The sequence below is a fragment of the Ascaphus truei genome, chromosome 3 (genome assembly GCF_040206685.1).
Source record: "Ascaphus truei isolate aAscTru1 chromosome 3, aAscTru1.hap1, whole genome shotgun sequence".
Taxonomy (NCBI): Eukaryota; Metazoa; Chordata; class Amphibia; order Anura; family Ascaphidae; genus Ascaphus; species Ascaphus truei.
In genome coordinates this window covers 291,081,417-291,104,480 of record NC_134485.1, presented here as the reverse complement: position 1 = coordinate 291,104,480, position 23,064 = coordinate 291,081,417, and the positions used below count along the sequence as shown (strand labels likewise).

Sequence of the window (23,064 nt, the reverse complement as noted above, 5' to 3'; positions counted from 1 at the left end):
AAACCTGTAAAATAAAATTAAAATACATTTTGTTTTTTAGTTAGCTTTAGATGAACCAGTCACAGCAATCAAGAGGAACCGGAACCACTGGAGCAGCTAATCCAACAACAGGAACCAGGTAACCATAAAATAAAAAATCCATTACAATCCACAAGTGTCTTTATTTTCTTTTTTCTATTTGTAATCTATCGTGGGGTCTTCTCCGTCTTCTTCTGGGGTCTTCTGTCTTCTTCTGGGGTTCTTCTTTCTACTACCGGGGTCTTCTAATCTTCATCCGCCACGCCCTGGTCTTCTTTCTTCATAGGAGGTCTTTCCTCCTCGGCGTCAAGCCTGAAAATGAGACGACATAGGCTTTTAAAGGCCTATGATGTCACATTTTCGTCATATGGTTCTCACGGCCCCTGATTGGGCCGTGAAAACCATGTGTTTTGACCGACAAAAAAAAAATGATGATGTCATTTAAAGGCAATGAAAGCACAGCCAATCAGATTTGGCTGTGCTTCAATTGCCTTTAAGATGACGTCATGAAAAGAAAGATGGCCGGCCTCACATGGTATGGTAGCCAATCAGAGCGTGGGAAATACATCCCAACTCTGATTGGCTCAAGTACCATGTGACAGGCTTTCTAGAACGTCACATCCGTTCTCCCCAAAGCCTCTGTCACATGGTCTACTTGAGCCAATCAGAGTTGGGATGGAGTTCCCACGCTCTGATTGGCTACCATACCATGTGAGGCCGGCCATCTTTCAGTTCATGACGTCATCTTAAAGGCAATTGAAGCACAGCCAATTCTGATTGGCTGTGCTTTCATTGCCTTTAAATGACATCATCATTTTTTTTTGTCGGCCAAAATACATGGTTTTCACGGCCCAATCAGGGCCGTGAGAACCATATGACAAAAATGGGACATCATAGGCCTTTAAAAGCCTATGTCGTCTCATTTTCAGGCTTGACGGCGAGGAGGAAAGATCTCCTATGAAGAAAGAAGACCAGGGCGTGGCGGATGAAGATAAGAAGACCCCGGAAGAAGAAAGAAGACCCCAGAAGAAGACAGAAGACCCCAGAAGAAGACGGAGAAGACCCCAGAAGAAGACGGAGAAGACCCCACGATGGATTACAAATAGAAAAAGAAGATAAAGACACTTGTGGATTGTAATGGATTTTTTATTTTATGGTTACCTGGTTCCTGTTGTTGGATTAGCTGCTCCAGTGGTTCCGGTTCCCCTTGATTGCTGTGACTGGTTTATCTAATGGTAAGTAAAAAAAGAAAATGTATTTTAATTTTATTTTACAGGTTTTTTGGACTTTTTTCCTTGACGTCCATTTATTTTTATGTCCATTTATTTGTCCTGAATGTATGTATGTCACTATGGGTATACATATGTACAGGACAAATCAGTGGTTGTATTGTATGTTCATTTTTAATGTGATTCAATTGTTTTTAATGCTCTTTTATTGCACCTGTATTTATGTCTGTAAACTATAGATGGACATACATACAGGTATAATAAAAACGTGTTGGCTTGCCTTGTTTGGATGTTTTTTTGAATGGTAATTTGCTGCTTTGTGTAAAAATGTGTTGGTAATGTACATTTAATGTTTGCAAATGTTTAGTTAAAGGCTGGTTTCTATAGATTATTTTATTGGCTTATTTTTGGCATATAGATTTTGTTTGATGGTTACTTTGTCATAGATTAATTTACACAATGGTTTGATTGTAGGATTTGAAGTGTGTAATTGAATTGGATTGTAATTGATTGGTGATTGGATAAATTGATGGTAAATTAATTGTGTTGATGCTTTGTTTTTCTTTAATGATTGTATTTGTATCTTGTTTGGATTAGTGTCTTTGATTTGGAGCATTGTTTGACATAGTATATATGATGCAAAGATTATTTGTATCGTGTACACATTGTCAAATTGAGTGTTTGTATTTTGATTTATTAGATATTTATTGAGCTTGGTGCTGTTTGATATTTGGAGAGATTTGTATTTGGCCATGTACTGTATTTATTTGTATATTGGTTAATCATGCATATACAATATATATATATATATATATATTCTAATATTATATATATACATGATGAAGCCACTGTACAAATAAATGGGTGAAGGGTGGGTATCGGGTCAGGGTGGCTTAACCCCTTAATGACGGTAGCGGTTAATAACCGCTAAGGTCATTAAGGGGTTAGGGGACATTAGTTTGGCACTTGTTCTTTTTTGTATATTTTTCAGCGCCCCAGTGTGTGGATGAGGAGGAAGATGCGGCTGGTCTTCATCGTGGGTGCCGGACAAGGGTGAGTACAACATGTATATAATGTATTTATTGAATTCATGTATATTTAATGGGCAAATGCATTATTATCCATATGTGGATAATAGTAATTTTGCACATTAATGTACTGTATGTGTTAGGGGACGGGGGTATTTTTTTACAGTCTTGTTTAATTTTTGGGGGCATACCTATGGTACCGCAGGCCCGCGGGGACCCCCGGACTCCCCCGGACGGCCGCGGGGACCCCCGGATGCCTCCGGATGGCCGCGGGGACCCCCGAGGGGCCCCGTGGGGACACCCGGACACCCCAGCAGGCCTGTTGTATGGATGGTGTGCCTGCAAAAAGGTAAACAATGAAATTTTTTCTAAGTCCAGCTTCTTTTGCGCCTGCCTTTTGCTGGCGCGTTTGTTTGGCGTGTTTTTTAAGGCCGATTTACTTAGCGCTGCTTAGTGAATCGGTAGTACTGACAAAAATCAGCGCAATAGGCTGATCGTGCGCATTTTGCACCGAGGGCAAAAAAAATACCTTTTAAGAGCGATAAAGCGCCGTTATCACTGCTTAGTGAATCGCAATGCAGCTTTATCGGGCTTAAAGGGTACTTTGCGCTCATAAAGCCACTTAACGGAGCTTAGTGAATCGGCCCCACTGACTCTGAAAATAACCTGGTTCAATTTCTGGTGTCTGCTCCTTGTGACTGTGGGTAAGTCACTTTGCCTCCCTGTGTGCCAAAAATAGATTGTAAGCTATACAAAAAAAAATCTATGTACAGTGCTGTGTCCCTGCTATACAAGTGTAGCCATGTCTTCTTTTTGGCTGCTAATCTGCCCTGCCTAACACATAAACCCTGGTACCAGCACAGGCAGTGTCAGGATTATTCCAGGTTTTCCCCTGCAGTAAGCAGCTACCTGGAGTGACATTGGGGGGGGGGGGGGGGGGCGACTAAGGCCTGTGTACTGCCCAATCAGGGGCTCAGACCTTGGACCTTCCACTGGGATACGTAAGGGGCTGCACAGCCAAATGTAGAGTAGTTCTCTCCCATGAGAGAGAGTGATTGCTGGGAGTATGGAGTCAGGGCTCTGACAACATTCCACCCCCTCCCTTAGGGAGTGGTACAGCTACCCCTCATCCCACCAGGGGGTGAGGGAAGAGCAGACTATAGACTCTGGAGGCCTCAAGCCTCCTGGATTAATTCAAGGGACCATTCGGAGGAAGGAATATAACTAATCAGTTAAAGGCTGTATTCTGAGTGTGAAGAATAAAGTGTTCCAGTTATTTTATATATCCTGCCTGAGACTGCAATTAATCATGGGGGTAGCAGAAGAGGGTTCTCCTGCAGGGATTGTCTCCAGCACATCTGGAGCCTGCAAGAGATAGCAGTGCAGCACCAGTGAGAAAGATCCAACCATCACCCCAAAAAACTGTCCTGTCTTCCCCATTAACAACGAGGGAGACAGCGCTTCTGTGAGCCAGCAGGTAACCAGCACATTACACCATGTAATAGCATAATCTCCCAGAGGGTTGGGGAAAACCTGTTACACAAGAAAAGAAAAAGCAGTTATTATTCCAAAGGTGTGTCTTAAATCAATTAGCTCACATTGTGCCTCATTTTCTTCAGTGAGTGATGTGTGAAATTTGGATATTGAACTGCATGCGTAGTAATGGAGGGGTGAAATGTACTCGGAATTCTGTTTATAGAACACATGCTCAATTGAATTTTAATGTAACAATTTAATTTGTATGTACTTTCCTCTGTCCCACCTACAATAACTGGACGTGTACAGATACTGGGAAATCCCACCACTTAATTGTTATAAAATATATTGATGCATGTATTTCTTTTTAAAATTCCTTCTGGAAACATACAGGTAGGCAATGATTTACCCAAGATCAAATAGATATTAAATGGCTGGGCGAGGGATCAATAAACTCATCCATTCAGGACCAAAACGTAAGCCCAATGGTTTACCAGCCTTTTTGCTGTGTGATAAACAGAGCTGATACAGTATCTTACACATACATAACACCTTTTTACACCTCCCCATTTCAGATTTATTTTATTTGTGTTATCTTCTACTTATTGTATATATTTTTACTTTATTTACAATGCCAAAACTAGATTGGCTCAACTGAAAACAGTACAATACCAACAGTACTGTATGTATACATACTAATCTAATTTCTATGATGTCTTTGCTAGTTGTACAAAGCATAAGGGAATATTTTTGACATAAACAAATTTGCATGTAGTTAGTGAAGAAAATGTTCCAGTTACTAACACCACTAACCCTACAGATCAAAATAACAAGACTTAAAATAGAGTAATATTTTGACTCAGTGAAAATTATGCAGGTGTAACCCCCTTTCACTATGCCTAAGGGAAACCATGGGTGATTACACATGCTGCTGTTACCTGTGAGGCTCACAGAAAGCCAAAGCCTCTGCTTCTGGGGAGCTGTATCTCACGGTGCAGCGCCTCCACCTATGAGGATCCCAGCGTGAGCGGGCTGACTCCTCATAGGAACCAATACAAAGCAATTATCGCAACACAGCAATAGTAATAACAATATATTTTACCAGCAGGTCCCTGCTCATAAACAGAATTACAATACACATACAATAACAATAACCCTGTTGGTTCTCCCAAAGTACTGAGGGTTCCCTGGGCACCTAGAACCCCGGTGTTCACAGAACAATTCCCACCCCAAAGTGTGTGAAGGTAGCGCTACCCCCAATGAGATGTTGGTGCACATGGGTACCTTCCTGGTCAGAGATATCGATCAGGGAATACTTGTAGAGTTGAGCTTTATCAGGTCTTACGCCCCGAGGTCTCCAACATCAATCCCCACACCTCAAGTTCCGTTAGGCCTCCACATGTGGTGCAGTCTCCAAACCTGAGTGCCTCGCGCACTGTCACTGTCCTGCTCCTGCTGCAGCCTCACACTAAGGGTAATTCCTTATACTATGGGCGATCCCTCACATATCAACTACTGTGAGGGGACTACCTGGGGCCTCAGGGGTTACTCTGGCCTAGTCCAGGAAACTGACTGCTCCCTGGACACAACCTCACTCATCGCAGGCTCTGTGACGACTGCCATGCTGACTCCTAGTCCGCAGAGGAAATCCTGGGCTGCAGTACTACCTTTTCTGTCAGCGCCAACCCCAAGATGGCCGTTGAGATCCACGTTGTCCCATTGCCTTACATGCGGTACCAACCCCAAGATAGCCACTGTAACTTTCCCCAGATCTCCCGATCCGGCGGAGCCTTGGACAACCGGAGCACCAGCTGAGCGACACAGATCAGCTCCTCCTCATCCAGGCAAGTAAGGGGGACCCCGCTACACCGGTTTCAAAGTTTTTCTTATCATGGTGCAATATTGTTTCAATCTATTGCATAAGACATATTTGGGCAAAATAATTAACAATTTGATTTTCAGTTTGCCGGTTTCACATAAAAAAAAAGATACCAACGTTTGCCTTAAGCATTTTAATCTAATCCATCTGTAATGATCTCATCCCACCTTTAACTATTATATAAAATGCAGAAGAAAAAACCATGTCGCACTATATATTTCAACAATAAAATCCCTTCTTAAGCTTCACAAAGCAGAACAATTCCTTATTTGATCTCTTTCCAGGTTCAAAGTCTCCTATTGTGCAAGTTCAAAGAAGTACTGTATATAATCAAAGACAAACAGCTGTGAAAACATTCTTTTATTACTTTTCATATTATCATCTAGCATTGTTATAATAAACCAGCAGAACTTGTCCAAACAATGAGTATCTTCAGGAGGGTATTTGTGTGTGTATTTTTACATCTGTAATTAAGCCAAATTGTTTATATCTAATAATGTTCACATGTAATGATCTACCGTTTGTAGGGAATTTCCAGGTGGTACGGTGCTGTATGTCATATCCAGATCTAATTAATGGCATGCTTTTCATTTTACAACAGCACTCACTGTACTGTACACAGTATGTCTCACTGTGACACATATACATCTAACTGTTGTGTTAAAGCAATGTGTCGTTTTATTGTACCATTCATATAGAAATGTATAATTTATATAATGTATTTATTATTATTATTTCTTATGTATTTTCAAATGTACGTTTCAATGTCCACTGTTTCTCTTCTGTAGCTTTGTCATTTATTTTTGTTAGTACCACATTATTTTAAGCAGCTCATTTTACAAGAATGGTTCTATTAAAGTAAATCACACAAATTCTAACCATTTCAACAATTGAAATTCCTGCTCACAAAAAAACCCTAACAAAATATAAAGTTAACAGCAAAATCATACACCTATTAAGTGAGGTTTATTGCTATATACTAACATAAATGTAAAGTCTTGTAAAAGTGCAGAAACCTATCGAAAAACAGTGAAGTGAATATAAAAGTCAAAAGGTCCAATGTGTTCATCCTTCTAGACTCATGCAGCACTAAATGAGCTACAGTAAACTAATGTTATGTCCACTGTAGCATACTGTTCCTTTTGCAATGTATCTCTAGACTAGTTTGTGTGGCCTGGTAAAAGAGAATTGCAGAATTTGACAGTTAAAAAAAACAACAACAGAAAACAGGGTATGTTCACATTCATTCATAAAGAAAGCAGTGTATTTTCCAGATGTTCTCGATGATTTCTTACATGACACCAGGAAACTGAAAGCTGGGTCAAATGTTATTGCCAGATTTCAATTAGCAGTTATTTTGGCTGTTAAATATTTTAAATGGAAAAGGTTACCTGAAGGACATAAAATAATTACATTAACTGAACTTTAGAGATGACATAAACAGCTTGATATAGAATTATCTCATCAGTATATACTATTGTTAGATAATTTAAAGTAAACCACAATATAAGATACATGTTGTCTGTTGTCAATTTGCCACTGACAATATTTCCTCATAAGTATACTAATAGCAGCATTTTAACCAGGGTCACTAACAGGTGGATACAGCTGTTGCTGACATTCCAGACTCATTGAGTCAAAGGAACTGACCCCATGTCAGCCATCCAGCCTGCCCTTCCCTTGATGTTCCTATACCTTTACATTTCCAGTTGCCAGAGTGGAGACACAGTGCATCAAGGCCCATGGGAAGTTTCACTCTCAGTTGCTTTCCACTCACAGCTACTGTACATTTGATTCTGTCTGCAGTCAGAGGTTGGAATAGCCGCTGCTCAGTGAAGAAAGCTGCTTCGGGGCTGAACGTTCCCGAATGTTGTTGCACATCGCATGTATCATCCCTGGTGTGGGAATTTTTAAAGATGTAAAACAAAGTTTAAGAAGAGAGGGGACAATGGAAGGAGAGAGGCCAAGCAAAGTGAGACACACAAGGGGCAACAGAGAAAGCAACACTCAAGGGAGAAAATAACTGAAAGACACACATGTGGGGGAATAAGACACACAAAAGTAGGAAAGAAAAAAGAGAGAGAAAGTCATGGGGGCCGAGGGAGAGAGAGAGAGAGAGAGAGAGAGAGAGAGAGAGAGAGAGAGAGAGAGAGAGCTAGCACAGCACTGAACGGCACAGTGTGACCAGTCCTGGTTGGGATAGACTTACGGGTCCTGTCTCCCACCCAGCATTGAATGAGTTAATTAAAGTTATGCAGGGGGGAAGAAGTTAACTGAACAGTGTAAGTATATATAATTGTTATTATAATCAGTTGAAGTAACATTCACTTAAGCATAATATAAAACAAGGGTGGGAAGTGGGCATTTGTGTTTCTCTCTCTCTCTCTAACTCACTCACTCACTCACTCACTCTCTCACTCATATCCCAGGCCTAACAATTCTGATGTTAGTGAGAGAACCACAACTAGTACCTAGACCTGTGGTTCCCAACCTTCTCTGCATTGTGTACCCCTGCTAGGAAATATTTGTTCTACCAGCCCCTAATTAATACATCTTATTGCCTACTCATCAGACTTTTGCTAACAAGACTGTTTGACCGATCCAAAGCAGTAGTGCCCTGACCTTCAACATATGTTTGATAAGGCCCCAAACTGAACCTCAGTGTGTACAGACAGCATGGGTGGTATAGCTGTTAAACACTGCTAGACCTTCCAAGGTTACGCCCAACAATGCCTTGCTGCTGTGGATGCAAAGCATTGTCGGGGGCACCTTTGGAAACTCCTGCTTTAATTGACAGCTGTACCACCCATACTAAGATGTAGTTTGGGGCTGCACTAACTGTGTAGTCCCCATGGGGGCTCTGGAACCAACTATACTCCCTGGGATCTGCTGTCTTTTTTTTTTTTTTTTTGCCAAACCCTTGGAAACACCTCACAAAACCCTAGGGATTCCTGAACCCCAAGTTTGTCCACAGTCACAGCCTTGAACATAGAAGCTTATTTTAAAGCAGCTATTGATTCGGAAGAAAACTATAATTCTTTGCATCAGTCTTCAGTAACAGTTACATAGTTAAATAGTAGTTGAGGCTGAAAAAAGATATGTTCATTAAGTACAACCTTTGTTAAATTTAGACTACAGATACTTATCCTATATTTGTATTTACAGTATATTGATCCAGAGGATGCAAACAAAAATACCCAGTGAAACATCATCCAATGATGCCTCACAAGGGGAAAAAGAACTCCTTCCTGACTCCAAATACTGGCAATCAGATTGTTCCTTGGATCAACATCCTTCCCATGTTTACTTTTTTGGTATATTCCTGTATACCTTTCTAAAAAGATGTCCAACATTTTTTTTTAAGATATCTATCTATTGTATCTGTCATCACAGTTTCTATGGGTAATTAATTCCACATTTTAACTGCCCTTACTGTATAGAATCCCTTTCTTTGCTGCTGGTGAAATCACCTTTCCTCCAACCTTAAGGTACGACCCTGTGTCACCCTGAATATAATTGTATATAGTTATCATATCACCTCTTTTCCAATGTAAACAAATCTAATTTATGATCAAAAGTTACTTTTGAGTAATTAATAAATTGTATGCAAAATACATCTCTGAAGAACACTCATTGGTCCACTAAAAGGTATCAATACTAAGGACCCATTATCAATCATCAGTAGATGTTTATCTGAGCTCCTAGAGTGGACTTGAGGTTGAATCCTGATAAGACAGAAGTGTTCATGGTGGATACTCAACATTAGAAGACAGCAAGACTGCAGCTAGGTCACCCTACTGGCTTTAAGCTTGGGGGTTTCCAGTTGCTAAACTGTCTGTATGCGTAACCGTAAAAAAAATAACCCTTAAACATCAGGTGTCAGCTGTGATAAAATCTTCATTCTTCCACCTAAGGAACATAGGCAGGATTAAGCACTTGATCCCGCCACCCCCTTAGAGGATATCACTACACTTGTCCATGCCTTTGTGTCCTCACACCTGGACTACTGCAATGCACTCTACCTGGGTCTTCCGGAAAAAGAGCTGTGCCACCTGCAGCTGGTGCAGAAAGCTGTGGCCAGGTTATTAACTAACCAGACCCATTCTTGTCACATGACACCAGTTCTCTGTTCTTTGCCCTGGCTGCCTGTAAAAGGGCAAATTTATTTCAAGATTTGCTTTTTGACATTCAAAGCATGACCAGCCTCACAGCTATGTGAAAGAGATGCTAGTTCTCTACACTCCCATTTGCTCCCTTCGATCTACAGATGAAGGACTCCTAACAGTTCCCAGAATCTCTTTAACTTCCTTTGGGGCCTGAGCTTTTAGGCATACTGCTCCTACTCTTTGGAACAATCTGGCTCATATAGTTCGAGAGGCCACCTGTCTGACATTTAATAACTACAGTACCCTCCCATCTTGTATTGTATCTTTCCTTGTGTTTGATCTCTTTTATAACCTTACATGTTTTCTTCTTTTTTCCTTTTTGTTACTATGAAGTGGGTTGAGTCCCATTGGGAGAAAAGCACTACATAAATAAAGTTATTATTATTAACACCTGTACACTAATCAGAGAATCCCAGCAAGTTATATAAGTGTAAGTATCCAGTTGTGACCCATACCGCAAGATGTAATGCTGGTCAAACCACTGTCACCACCATATTCAACACACCAATCCCTATTGCCAATGAACACTGTACACTCACTACCCGAAGTACTCATAAACAGCCTTTCGTGAATACAATTAAAACAGGACACCATCTCTACTGGCAATATTGCTCTGTTTGAAAGGAGGAGAAGAGATGGCAATCTGTGTATCTGTCACTCCCTGTTTCTCTCTCTTTTCGTCCTGTACATTTCTTCTCTCCATCTCTATCAGGTACATCATGATATAATTATTCAAATTAAGCCTTGCTTCGTACTGGTAAATAATATATTTCTCTTTTTAGTTAATACTATTAAAAAGACAATAACAAAGGCAACCTTATTGAAATAATAATATGATAACATGTACTGAATAGTACAAGAAAATTAGATTTACACCTGCGGCGTAACCTTATTTTGCAAAGTGTATGACACTGAACATTAAGTATTAGTAATAAAGCAACAATCCCAGTAAAAAAAATCTTTCTTTTTAATCTAACCTGAATCGGGGAAGTCCCGAAATCAAGGGGCTCCCTGGTCCAGGAGCAACGGAGCCCGGGGTGGATGGGCTGTCCACTAGGCAAACTGGGAAACTATATGGTCGTCACTTTGGCAGCCATGTTTATAGTTCGCCACCATAGATATCTTTTTTTTGTGTGTCAAAACTGGTACAAAAAACAACATATACTGTATCTCCTGTTTTCTGGAGCAAACAAGCAGTTGGGATTGCAACATTCAAATATTAATCTGTGGATTGTTTGCTCATTTTACCATGCATAGTTAACTGACAAAACATAATTTCCACTCATTTTATGCTTCAGTATCAATTTTCTCTTCTATAGAGTAATACAACTTGAAAACTACAGCATCAGCAGGGAAGACAGGCACTCCTCAACCATTCTCTGTGAGAAATACAAAATGCAATTAAGGCTCCCACCAGGGACAGAAAGACCGAAACAAAACCCAGCGTCTTGACACAAGAACCTTTTTTTTTTTTGCAATGTAAAGTACCAGGCCTAGACTCTGGTTGGTGTGATGCAAGCATTTAGCACAACACACTTTCACATTTTCTCACAGCGGATCAAAGTAAATAATGTAAGAGCAGTGAAACAAAGGGGAAAACTCCAGCATGCTTACATTAAAAAGAGATTACATGAGACTTACAAGTGCAGGAAGAAATAGATGACACTTTCAGAAAACTAATGCTAAGATCTTTAAGCATGACTACAACAAAGGCATGAGTCCTACAAAACCAATACTTAACCTGGAGTGACAAGCAATAACTTTTGTTAGTTATCAGATTTACGACACAAAGGAAATTAAACTCTTGATCTCATATATTTTTAGACACATTTTCATTTTAGTTTCTCCTCATCATTTGTAGTGTTTTCAGATGAAATGCGTTTAAAATGTTTATCCAACAAAATGAAAAAACATTAATGTTCTATATTTTGCCACATGGCGTGAAAGACAGCGGCATGTTGGCCTTTCGCTGCCACGGCGCATAATGAAAAACGCTGGCATGCAAGTTAGATTAGTAAAATATATTAATTGTATTAAACGGATATTTGCAGCCCACGTACTTTCAAATGCAGTCGTGGATGCTGCTTCATGGGAGATCTGATGAAGCCTTCCAAAACATTGTGTTTCTTTTTTCCTCTAGTGCTTATAAGTCAATAATTGCTCTGATAAAGCTATCGGCTTGGAGTCTATGATAGTGCATCTTTACACTTTCACTTCTTACATACTGTATATCTTACACAGTCTAGGGGTGGCCAGCCACGTGGCAAAACAGCCCCTCAGTTACTTGGACTGCTATCGCTTCTTGCATACAAGTATGCCCAGGAACAGTTCATTGAAGTCTATACGCCTAAGATTGTCCCACTGATATATACACTGGTACACATTTTTCTTTGCAGGTCAACACAGCCTCGACATTGTTAAATGTAAGGGAGACATTTCCTTCCATAAAAGCATGAAAATATAATATAATTAAATATTAAAGGTGATAAATGCAAAGCGTATTCATTACTAATTTGATATGTGTGAGTCTCTTAAAAATTCCCTCCACGTGTATCATAATAAGATAAAGATGAAAGAATGCAAGTTATCGCTTAATAATATATCCTTACCAATAAATGTTTCACACTTTGTTTTAATCAACATATTCCTTTGCAACCAAAGTGATTTATAACGTTAATGCCTTACATAGTTTACTTTGAAACAAGCATTTCCTTGCTAAAATGTAATTGGTGTAAACCAATGTTCCAGAAAACATCTCAGGTATCGATTGAAAATATTTATGTCTCAAATATTTCATTTTCGTCACCCAGAGTTATTTACCGCAAAGCACTCAGTAAAATTAATTCTCAGTAGAATCAATTCTAAGCCTGTGTCCAAATGGTGCTGATACCTGTTTTAATTGCTTAAGTGAACATGTATAAATTATTCTCTATTACCTATTAAATATCTCTTTAACATAAATAACAGCAGAAAACAATCGCCATCTGTGAATACACACATAATAGCTTTTACTTAAAAATTGTACAACTTTGCATTTATTTATCAAGGTAATTTGCACAATTTTGCTGACTTTTGCATACTGCTGGAGTTCAGAGTCCATAATAATGAAATTATTTAGTTCATTTATGCATTGCAATATTTTAAGATGTAGACCGGGATTCACTAAGCACTGGTGTGGGGTATCGCAGGGGTTCGCAAACTTGTTCATCTGCACCCCCTGCCTGCTCTCCCCACATGCTCGTGCCCCCCTCCCCCCCATTACCTTTTCTCTGGCGTTTCTGATGTCACAATGTCATGTGATGTTGTGTTGCCATGGCGTAGCATCACCAGAAGCCGTCGAAGAGCAGGTAAGAGACTATGCAGAGGCCTCGCACGCTCCCCCAGCATTTCATTTAAATGTTGTGTGGAAGAGCGCGGGGCCTCTGTAATTGCCACGCCCTTGCCCAGAAATGTCACGCCCCCGACTTTGAACACCCCTGGGGTATTGCACACATTGATTTAAATTGCAGTTAACTCCTGATCGGGATTACAATGAATCGGCACTTAGTGAATCTCTCATGTTGCGATAGAATAACCCAAATGAATGTGTCAGCAGTGTGACCACACTCAATGTACAGTAACATTGCACGTAAAAACGTCTTTCAGGGAGATTTGGAATCAAAATGCAGGAGATTTCAACACCTTGCACTGACTTTCCATGAGTTGAGGGCATTATGTTCATGGAGATCGCAGACATTTTTTTATGTTGTAGCCCCGGTGCCCTCCGGCTCCCAGAGACCCCCTCCTTTGGATCAGCGCGGTCGCGGGTGCCGCCGGAGCCCGCGACGGGCCCGCCGGCTGTTTCCAAAGGTGGGGGCCGGAGCAGGGAGCGATCCGAGCCGTAGGAGGCTCGGCGGCGCACCCGGCTAGCGGGGGCCGCCATTATGGTTGCGCGCGCAGGCACAGTGATTGCGCATGCACGGGAGAAGCTAGGGAGTTGCGGCAACCATTAGAGAGTTGCGCATGCGCAGGAGAATCGCGCACGTGGCCCCAATATAGGACTAGCCTCCATGGGACTACAATTCCCAGGAGGCTAGGGGTGGAAGGCACCAGGTGCCTCAGCATGGCCAATAGGGCTGGAGGCTTGCCCTGTCAGGGATATGGATACATTTCGCAGGCTCTGAGCACGTTAGTGAGTGAGCGCCAGGAGCAGCTAGGGGAAGGAGGTAGGGTGCAGGAGTCAGTGACCCCCTGCACTAGGCCAGCAGCCCCCGAGGGCCCAGATAGCCCTGAGCCACCCAAAAGTGTGAGTTGTGTCAGGGACAGGCCCCAGGTTAGGGACCCTGCCCCTTACTATTCAGAGCCAGTTAGGGACCGAGCGGACGCGGCGCGTCCATCCAGAGGTCTGGGCTCAGACCTTCGCTGTTGCTGCAGCAGCCATCCGGGTGGGATCGCCCCGGACGGTAGTTCCTGTATTCAGCCGCCATCGGATCCTTTGCGAAGCTCCTTGGCAGGCCCGTGCACTGGAGTGCTCGGCAGGTAACCCTCACCAAGTGCACCAACGATACTATAGTAGATTCACACGGGACCAGTGACTGCGCAGTCACACATATCTATCTCACTTGAAGGGTGGGAGACATGTCATGTGGGGTTACTGGGCACGGGGTGGGATCACCTGGTGAAGGGGGTAGTGTCCTGCGAGACGCAGTAGTTTGTGTCTCCTTTAGGGAGAGACACCTGTTGATTGTTATGCATGAGTACGGTTGCACTAGTAAAGGCATTGGTTGTTTTACATACTGTGTGCTGAGTGATATATATTGTCCTGCGAGGAACAACTCCCCCTCTGGTGGGAGCCATCGCAGGTGGAGGCGCTGCACCGAGTACGAGGTTACTCATATTATACTTGCCCCAGGTTCCCCGTGGCGGAAGCTCAGCCCTCCCGTGAGCCTAACAGGTAAAGCACCACACCTGGTAACGCCAAGTTCTCCGCACCTACACTCTATCTGCGATTGGGTGGGGGAATACCCGTTACAATGTTTTTTAGCTAACCATCTGGGAGAATTAATAAGAATGAAAAAAAAAAAAGAAGCTAACGCAAAGTTAGTTTTAAAGGAATAATCCAAGCACTTTAAAAAAAAAATGTACATTTTTTTTACACAGGATTAATGAATTAACCTTCATTTTAGGTCCGGGGATCACCTGCTTCTGGAGCTAAATCCGTAGGGGGAGCTGGCAGATGCTCCAGATGAGCTAGCTGAGCTTTAACATTTAAAGTTCTCATGTCACGTGGGCCAATAGGAAGCCAATTCTGATAACGTCACAGCTTTCTATTGGCCCGCAAGGCACTGGAACTTTGAAAAGCAGCCTTTACATGTATTTATTTATTTTATTTATAAAATATTTTACCAGGAAGTAATAAATTGAGAGTTACCTCTCGTTTTCAAGTATGTCCTGGGTACAGAGTAAAACAAATAATACATGGTTACAAATTCAGTTACATAAATGAACAGGGTATACATTATATACAAGACATTGCGTGCACAGTTAAAGAAAATATATATTATGGGCGTATGAAACAGTTACAGAACAGATTAAAATTTGAGACAGCCTTAGATTTGAAAGAATTTAAACTGGTGGTGGATGTGAGAGTCTCTGGTAGGTTGTTCCAGTTTTGGGGTGCACGGTAGGAGAAGGAGGAACGTTCGGATACTTTGTTGAGCCTTTGGACCATGAACAGTCTTTTGGAGTCTGATCTCAGGTGATAAGTGCTGCAAGTGGTAGGGGTGAGGAGCTTGTTCAGATAGCTGGGTAGCTTGCCCATGAAGAATTTAAAGGCAAGACTGGAAAGGTGAACTTTGCGCCTAGACTCTAGTGATGACCAATCTAGTTCTTTGAGCATATCGCAGTGATGTGTGTTGTAGTTGCATTGGAGAACAAAACGACAAATTGAATTGTAGAGGGTGTCAAGTTTGCTAAGGTGGGTTTGAGGTGCCGAGCCATATACTATGTCTCCATCGTCAATAATTGGCATTAGCATCTGCTGATGATCCTGCAACATGATCCTGCTAGCCAAGTGGAGTGGCTATCAGGACCTACTACGTAGGTAAATATCTCCGGAAGCAGGGAGTCCCTGGAACTGAAATGAATGGGATTAACAAAATTAAGAAAATGCTTTAAAAAAAGTGCTTGGATTGCTGATGTATGTAGCCATGGCTGGTCCAGACTGCCTCTCTGCCTCCTGTCACGTACGTCCTTTGTAGCTACAGGCTGTGGCAGATTATCCTGGGGCTTTGACCCCTCTAATGCTGACTCTCTGAGTGACTGAAGAGGTGGTGCCACAAGGGTCTGTGTACAGCCAATAGTGGTGCAGACCTTATGCCTGCCCATTCTAGTGCATCAGAGAGCAAGTGCTAAATTATAGCAGTTCAGCTCCCACCCTCCTGGGGTGAGGAAGCAAGAAGTTGAGCTCCCGGCTGGGAGTGAGACATGCAGTCAGTCCCTCATGGGCTGGCTGAGAAAGAGAGATGATAGGCCTCAAGTCTACGAGAGAGACTGGCACCATCCAGAGGTCTAGCGACCCAGATCAATCCTCATGCATACGCTGTACTGCTAGCAGTGGCTGCTACCAATAAATCATCCCTTTTTATATACCCCTGTCTGAGCGCTCAGTCTATTGAGTAGGGGTATGGATGGAATCTGCCCTAGTGGGGGGCTGACTCTAGAAATGCTGGAGCCAGCTAGAGCTGGAGGCGCTGACACCTTGAGTGAACATTGAAGATCTACAAAAGCCCCACACCATCGCGGACCACTCAGCTCTCCTGGACCCTCACAGGTATGCATGCACCACAAACAGCAGCAACCAAGTAGTACATCTTCCAGAGAGGGGGGGAAACTGTGTTACATATAGTAACAGCTGAAATGTAACAATTTGCAGTATGAAAATGATTGTAGGAAATTATGCATATTTTAGTAATGCTACCAGCACTGGCACGGCTCCTTATCACGCAAAAATGACTTTTTATAGAAAATGCAGACTCACATTTTGTAGGATAAAAAAACAACAGTATTATTATAGTTTAATATTTCTGTAGTTAATGGCTATCAAACAAGAATAGGCTTGAAAACAAGATGTTCCTTGTTGTCTATGAGATTGTGCACCATGAAAAATTCAGTGACATTGCACACATACAAATGTATTAGTCGATAAAGTTTGACATTTTACTATTTATTCACAGAAAGGACAAATAAGATATATATTTTTTACACTAACCAGGAATATCTTGCAGAGTTTATAATGTGCTCCATCTGGAGGATGCAAATAGTCAAGGATGTTTTATAATTCAACAAGCAAAGGCCTGCTGGAGGATAACAAATGACTTCATGGTGAGCTGCTTTTGAAATTCTTTCACAATGTGATATTAAAAACAACTGAACACATAGAGATAAGGGGTGAAAGCAGGCTAATTTTAAAGTGCAAGTGTGAAGCATACAACATTTGAAGCAAAAGCTCTATAGTAAAGCATATTTATAGTTGTCATTGCAATAATCATTACATTTGTTGTGTGATGGGTGACGGTAAAAGAAGACAGATTATGTTATTTAGTTTCCAACCAGTTTATGCTTTTTTTTAAATTAAATTAACTTTAGGATAAACATTTAACTATTATTAGTACATTGCACTGTAGTGTCAATTACTTAAAATGTGTGTTGGTTTTGCTCAGGTGAAGTTAGTGTTACGAATGTATGGGTTTAAAGTCTGACATATTAGTTTTTTTTTTTAACAATGTAGTTATTTGGTGGACGTGAAGTGCTGAAACTCATACAGTATGTTGTTTGACTTTCATATGCTCTTCCCTTTTGAGTGATGTTACTGTGTGATGATCAGGAACCTATTTTCCCCTTCTATAGACGAACTGTTCTACTGTAATACGGTGCTACAAACTACTAAACTACTAAATATAATCCAAAATGTTTCTTACAATATGTTTTTTATAAGCTAAGTGGAACTTTAAGTGAAACCTTTTCCTAAATGTTACTTTTATGTTCAAGCACTTCTTTCCTTCATGTGTTATTTATATTATTTATTATTTATATGATTGTCACGTATATTACTGCTGTGAAGCGCTATTTACATTATGGCGCTATATACATAGAGACATACATACATACATACAACTATCATTGAAAGTACAAAAAGTGTTCGTATGATACAGCATTATGCTGATATCGAAACAGTTGATAATCAGCAAGTGTGTCTTTTTTAATCCTGAATTCTACTTCAAGTTGTTTTAGCTTCACTTAAACATTTTTTTCAGGTGATCTTCTACTAAATTCTAGATTAAATTCGACTTGTATCTAATAATGTAACAACATGTTTTAAAGGTGCTTTCCCTCCTCCGACATCCCTTCACATCCCTGGATCTCTCCCTCCCCACACTCCAAACCACCCACACCTCCACCCCCCCTCATATGTACTGTAAGTTTACTGCTGCTTGGGATAGAAAAATGTGGCATATATAATCAAACAAAGCTAAAATTGCGATTTAATAATGTCATTGCCTTCACTTTGTTGGTGAGCTAATAAACAGTAACTATGATACTCCGATACAGTTGCAATATTTAAAAATAAAAATAAATGACACTGTAAATGAGTACTTCAGTATAAGGTGATACTTTTTTAATTTGGACTAACAATACATATTATAAAACAAGCTTTCGAGAGTTCTTTATTCCTCAGGTCAGCAATACTGATACTGATTTACAAAATATTCCATGAGTTAAACACAGATGTAAAAAAAAAAAAACACCTTATGCTGAAGTACTTATTTACTCTGCTCTATCAAAACTGGAGTAACACGGCTATTTCTATTTAATTCATTTACACAATTATAGGTAACAATAATAGGATGGCCCTGTGTTAGCCAGTAGAATATACAAACTGGAGTAAGGTAGAATTGATACCTTTAATGGCTAAGCCAGTGGTTCGCAAACTGGGGGGCGCGACCCCCAGGGGGGGGCGAGACTGCCGGCGGGGGGGCGCGGGGTTTACAGAGGCCCCGCGCGCTTCCCGAAGGCACTTAAATTAAGTGCCGTGACTCCGTTGGCTTCCTTCTTGCGTCGCCATGGCAATGCGACGTCAAAATGACGCCGCGAGGTCGTGACGTCACGTTGCTATGGCAACGTGACGTCATGACGCCGGAGGGCGGGTAAGTGGGGGTTAGAGGGGGGGGCGCGGAAGAGAGGGGACCGCCGGCAGGGGGGCACAGAGAAAAAAGTTTGCGCCCCCCTGGGCTATGCCACGGGGGCGCAAACTAGAAGGCACCCCGTGTCTGCAGGGGGCGCAAGGTTAACAGAGGACCCACGCGCTTCCTGAAGGCACTTAAATTAAATACAAGGGAAGCGGCGAAGGCCTCTGTAAACTTCACTTACCTTGGTTCAGACGTGTCGCCATGGCAAAGCGGCTTCATTTGACGCTGCAGGTTATGTGACGTTGCGTGCTATGGCAACATGACGTCATGATGCACAGTACGCCAAAACCAAGGTACTGGGGGGGGGGGGCAGAGAAGGGGTCAGCTGGCAGGGGGGCCCAGGAGAAAAGGTGTGCGCTCCCCTGGACTAAGCCATGGTTAAAGAGATTGAAAAATGTCTCTAAGGAAGTCAATGTCAAATGTGTGTAGGCTTATATGTGCAACTATAAATCTGACCTAACATTAACATTTGTTTTTCTAAAAACATGAATAATAAGTTGGGTTTCTTAATAATAAGTTGTTTTTCTTCTGTGTGCTTCTGTTGAATAGAAAACATGTTATGATTTCAGCTACTTAACCATTTTACTTTTCTCCTGGCATGCTTCCTTTAAGTAGAAAAAGGAAAGAGAAAAACATTCGGGGAAGAACGTCAAATTTTCCATTGTTAAATATTAAATAGACTTAACAAGCTGCCGTTTGCATACACAAACATATATGTTCGGATATTTATGCTGGCAGTTTAAAACACGAATAGATGAAGTGTAAAGTACAGTACAAAATCCTGCAGCTGTTAGTTAAAGCACTTGTTGCTTAAATGTTATCAATGGAGTATGTCAAATACAGTTCATCTTAGTTATCAGCAGGGCACAACGTTTCCGGTGCTGTGCCAGAGATGCATCATTATGATCCTGTTTCATAGCACACACTTGTTGGATTTCCCTCCCAGAAAGACCCTTTATATTCCCCAGTGTACTACTATTCAGAAAAAGTGACTTGCTTGGCATGTTAACATTGAGACAACACTTTCAAACGAATTAAACTGTTTCAGTAATTAGGTAGTCATGTTAAAGGAGCAACCCAAACTTTATTTTAAATGCTCTTATTTTTTTTTACATAGGATTGATCATGTGGTCTCCGGAGCTGAACATAATTAATTTCAGCTCCATGGGCCCCCTGCTTTTGAGCTACCTGCACCCTTTTCTAGGTCTGTATCTCAGCAAAGTTTAAAGCTCCTGCGTCACGCAGGCCAGTAGGAAGCCAAATCTGATGACATCATGGCTTCCTACTGGCCCACAGGGCACGGAGCTTTCAAACCCCGCCATTACATGAACCCTGCTAGCCAAGCAGAGCAGCTACCGGCACCCACTATGGAAGTAAGTATCTCAGGAAGCAGGAGTTCCCCAGAGCAGAGAAATGAATGGGTTCAGCTCCAAAAATACCCGGCTTCAATCCTATGTTAAAAGAAAAATTGCCCAAAAAATTGCATGCTCAAATGCCTCTTAAAGGGGTGTTTAAACTTTTAAAGAAGAGGTCAAGTAATAAAAAAGTTTTGAAGAAAGTCAAGCAAAAACTTAGCCATTTTGAAAATGAGAAAAGAATTGCAATAGAAAGCAAGAACAACCACAAAAAGTTATTTAAGTACCTTAATAACAAAAAAAAAGAAACAGAAAAAATATATAGGACCCTTTCAGTGTAAGATGCGCAGGCAAATTATTGGAGATAAGGGAAAAGCAGAGGTATTAAACAACTTATTTGCTTCTGTACTTACCAGGGAAGAATAAATTACAATAATAGTGCCACAGAAGGAAGCCACAACGTCTACATTAATGAGCAATTGGTTAACTGAGGAAGAAGTTCATAGGCGGCGTGATAACATTAAAGTAAATAAGGCACCTGGTCCAGATGGCATACATCCAAGAGTTCTTAAGAAGCTAAGTTCAGTAATTGCCAAACCATTACAGAAAAAACAGAAAACACACTGAGAACCAGTATAATGTATGTATTGGAAAAGTCCTAATAAGGACTACATGATAATACAATAATGTAAAATACAATGGTATTACAGTATAGTTACGGTATTACAGTGACTTACAGTATATTTAAAACAAGATGGTGAGAACCGATATCCTGATAAAGCACGCAATGCGAAACGCGTAGAGGTCATGTGGGGTTGTTGCACGTCATTGGTGGATATTCATACCAGCAGAGAGAGACTCTAGGCACAGCTGACAGAGAGAGCGGTCCGGACCCAGCATCTACTCCAACAGCAACCGTTTCTCCCGGTCTCGGTTCCCACCATCTGTTTGAAAACTGGTTGAAGGATTGACAACAGAGAGTTTTTGCAAATGGAAATTTTTCAGGTAGGGCTAAAGTTGTGATGGGAGTACCTCAGAGATCGGTACTGGGACCCCTGCTTTTTAACTTGTTTATTAATAACCTTGAGCTTGGCATAGAGAACAAAGTCTCCATCTTTGCTCATGACACTAAATTGTGTAAGGCTAAATCCATAGCGATTTTAGCCGGGCAGAGGTGCGCTGAGGCTGAGGGAAAGAAAGTGCTTTCCCTGGCCTTTGACCGCGCGCCGTCCGGGGGCGTGTCGGGGGGTCCTGTTACATCACAGAGCTGGTTCGCCCTCATTGAGCGAACCGCTCACGTGACCGGCCCTGCGCTCCGGCGAGCGCAGAAACTAAAAATTATTTAAGACCTACACTTCCGCACGCTTATGGAAGCGTGCGCGAGCCCCTGCTAAAACCGCTCTCATTGCAGCTGCAAGGGCTCACTGCTGAGCAGCAGCGCGCCTCAGCATGGGTCAGCGCCTAAGCGCTGACCATGCCCGAGGCCTAAGTTAGTAGATGTCATTTCTCTCCAGAAGGACTTGGATAGACTAGAAACTTTGACTGCTAAATGGCAGGTGAGGTTTAATAGAGATAAATGTAAGGTTATGCATTTGGGAAACAAGAATAAACAGGCAACTTACAAATTAAATGGGAATAAATTAGGTGAATGCTTGATGGAGAACGATTTAGGAGTGCTTGTGGACAGTAGGCTTAGCAATGGGCCCAAAGTCATGCAAGAGCTGCAAAGGCAAACAAGATCTTATCTTACATTAAATGGTAATGGATGGAAGGGAAGAAAACATAATGATGTCCATTTATAAAGCATTAGTAAGACCACACCTTGAATATGGAGTACAGTTTTGTGCACCAATCCATAAAAAATAATATTATGGAACTAGAAAAAGTGCAGAGAAGAGCCCCCAAATTAATAAAGGGGATGGAAAATCTGACACGAGGAGAGGCTAGCTAAAGTAGATTTGTTTACATTAGAAAAGAGGTGTCCAAGAGGGGATATGATTACTGTATACAAATATATTCTGGAACAAGATAAGGAGCTTTAAAAATTACCATTCATCCCAAGGGCAGTACAAATGACATTGTGTAATACCTTAAGGTTGGAGGAAAAGAGATTTCACCAGCAACAAAGCAACTAATTCTTTACTGCACCGACACACTTTATTCGAGCAAATACCCAGTATGTACCTGGCAGATACCTGGAATGCGCCGCTCCTCACCTCTGACAAGCCCCGTTGCATTTGCCTTCCCAGCCTGGGTTCATGCCTGGCTGACGGGCGGCTGATCTGTTAAATGATAATGATTAGGATTTAATAGGCTGCAATGCTTCACGTGTCTACCAGATGGCATAAATTCATGAATTGTAATGCAGTATATATATATACTGTGCAGTATTGCAGCCAGCAGGAATAAAATGCTTCAATCCCTGCCTGGAAAATAACCCAATGCACTCGGTCAGAAAACAGTCACAAACCTCAATACACCCGGGTATACCCGAATTCGTGGGACTAGCCGAGCTCGAATAAAGTGTGTCGCCAGTGTACATTAAGAGCAGTTAAAATGTGGAATTTATTACCCATGGAAATTGTGATGGCAGATACAATAGATATCTTCAAAAAAAGGTTGGACATCTTTTTAGAAAGGTATACATGGATATACCAAATAAGTAAACGTGGGAAGAATGTTGATC

The 23,064-nt window shown here is 41.5% G+C and overlaps 1 protein-coding gene across 4 annotated transcripts in view; it reads right to left on the bottom strand.

Annotated features, from left to right (window-relative positions):
* Window positions 1-23,064, bottom strand: part of DACH1 (dachshund family transcription factor 1) — a 466,035-nt gene that overhangs the window by 383,625 nt on the left and 59,346 nt on the right. The gene's annotated exons all lie outside the window — the stretch shown is intronic.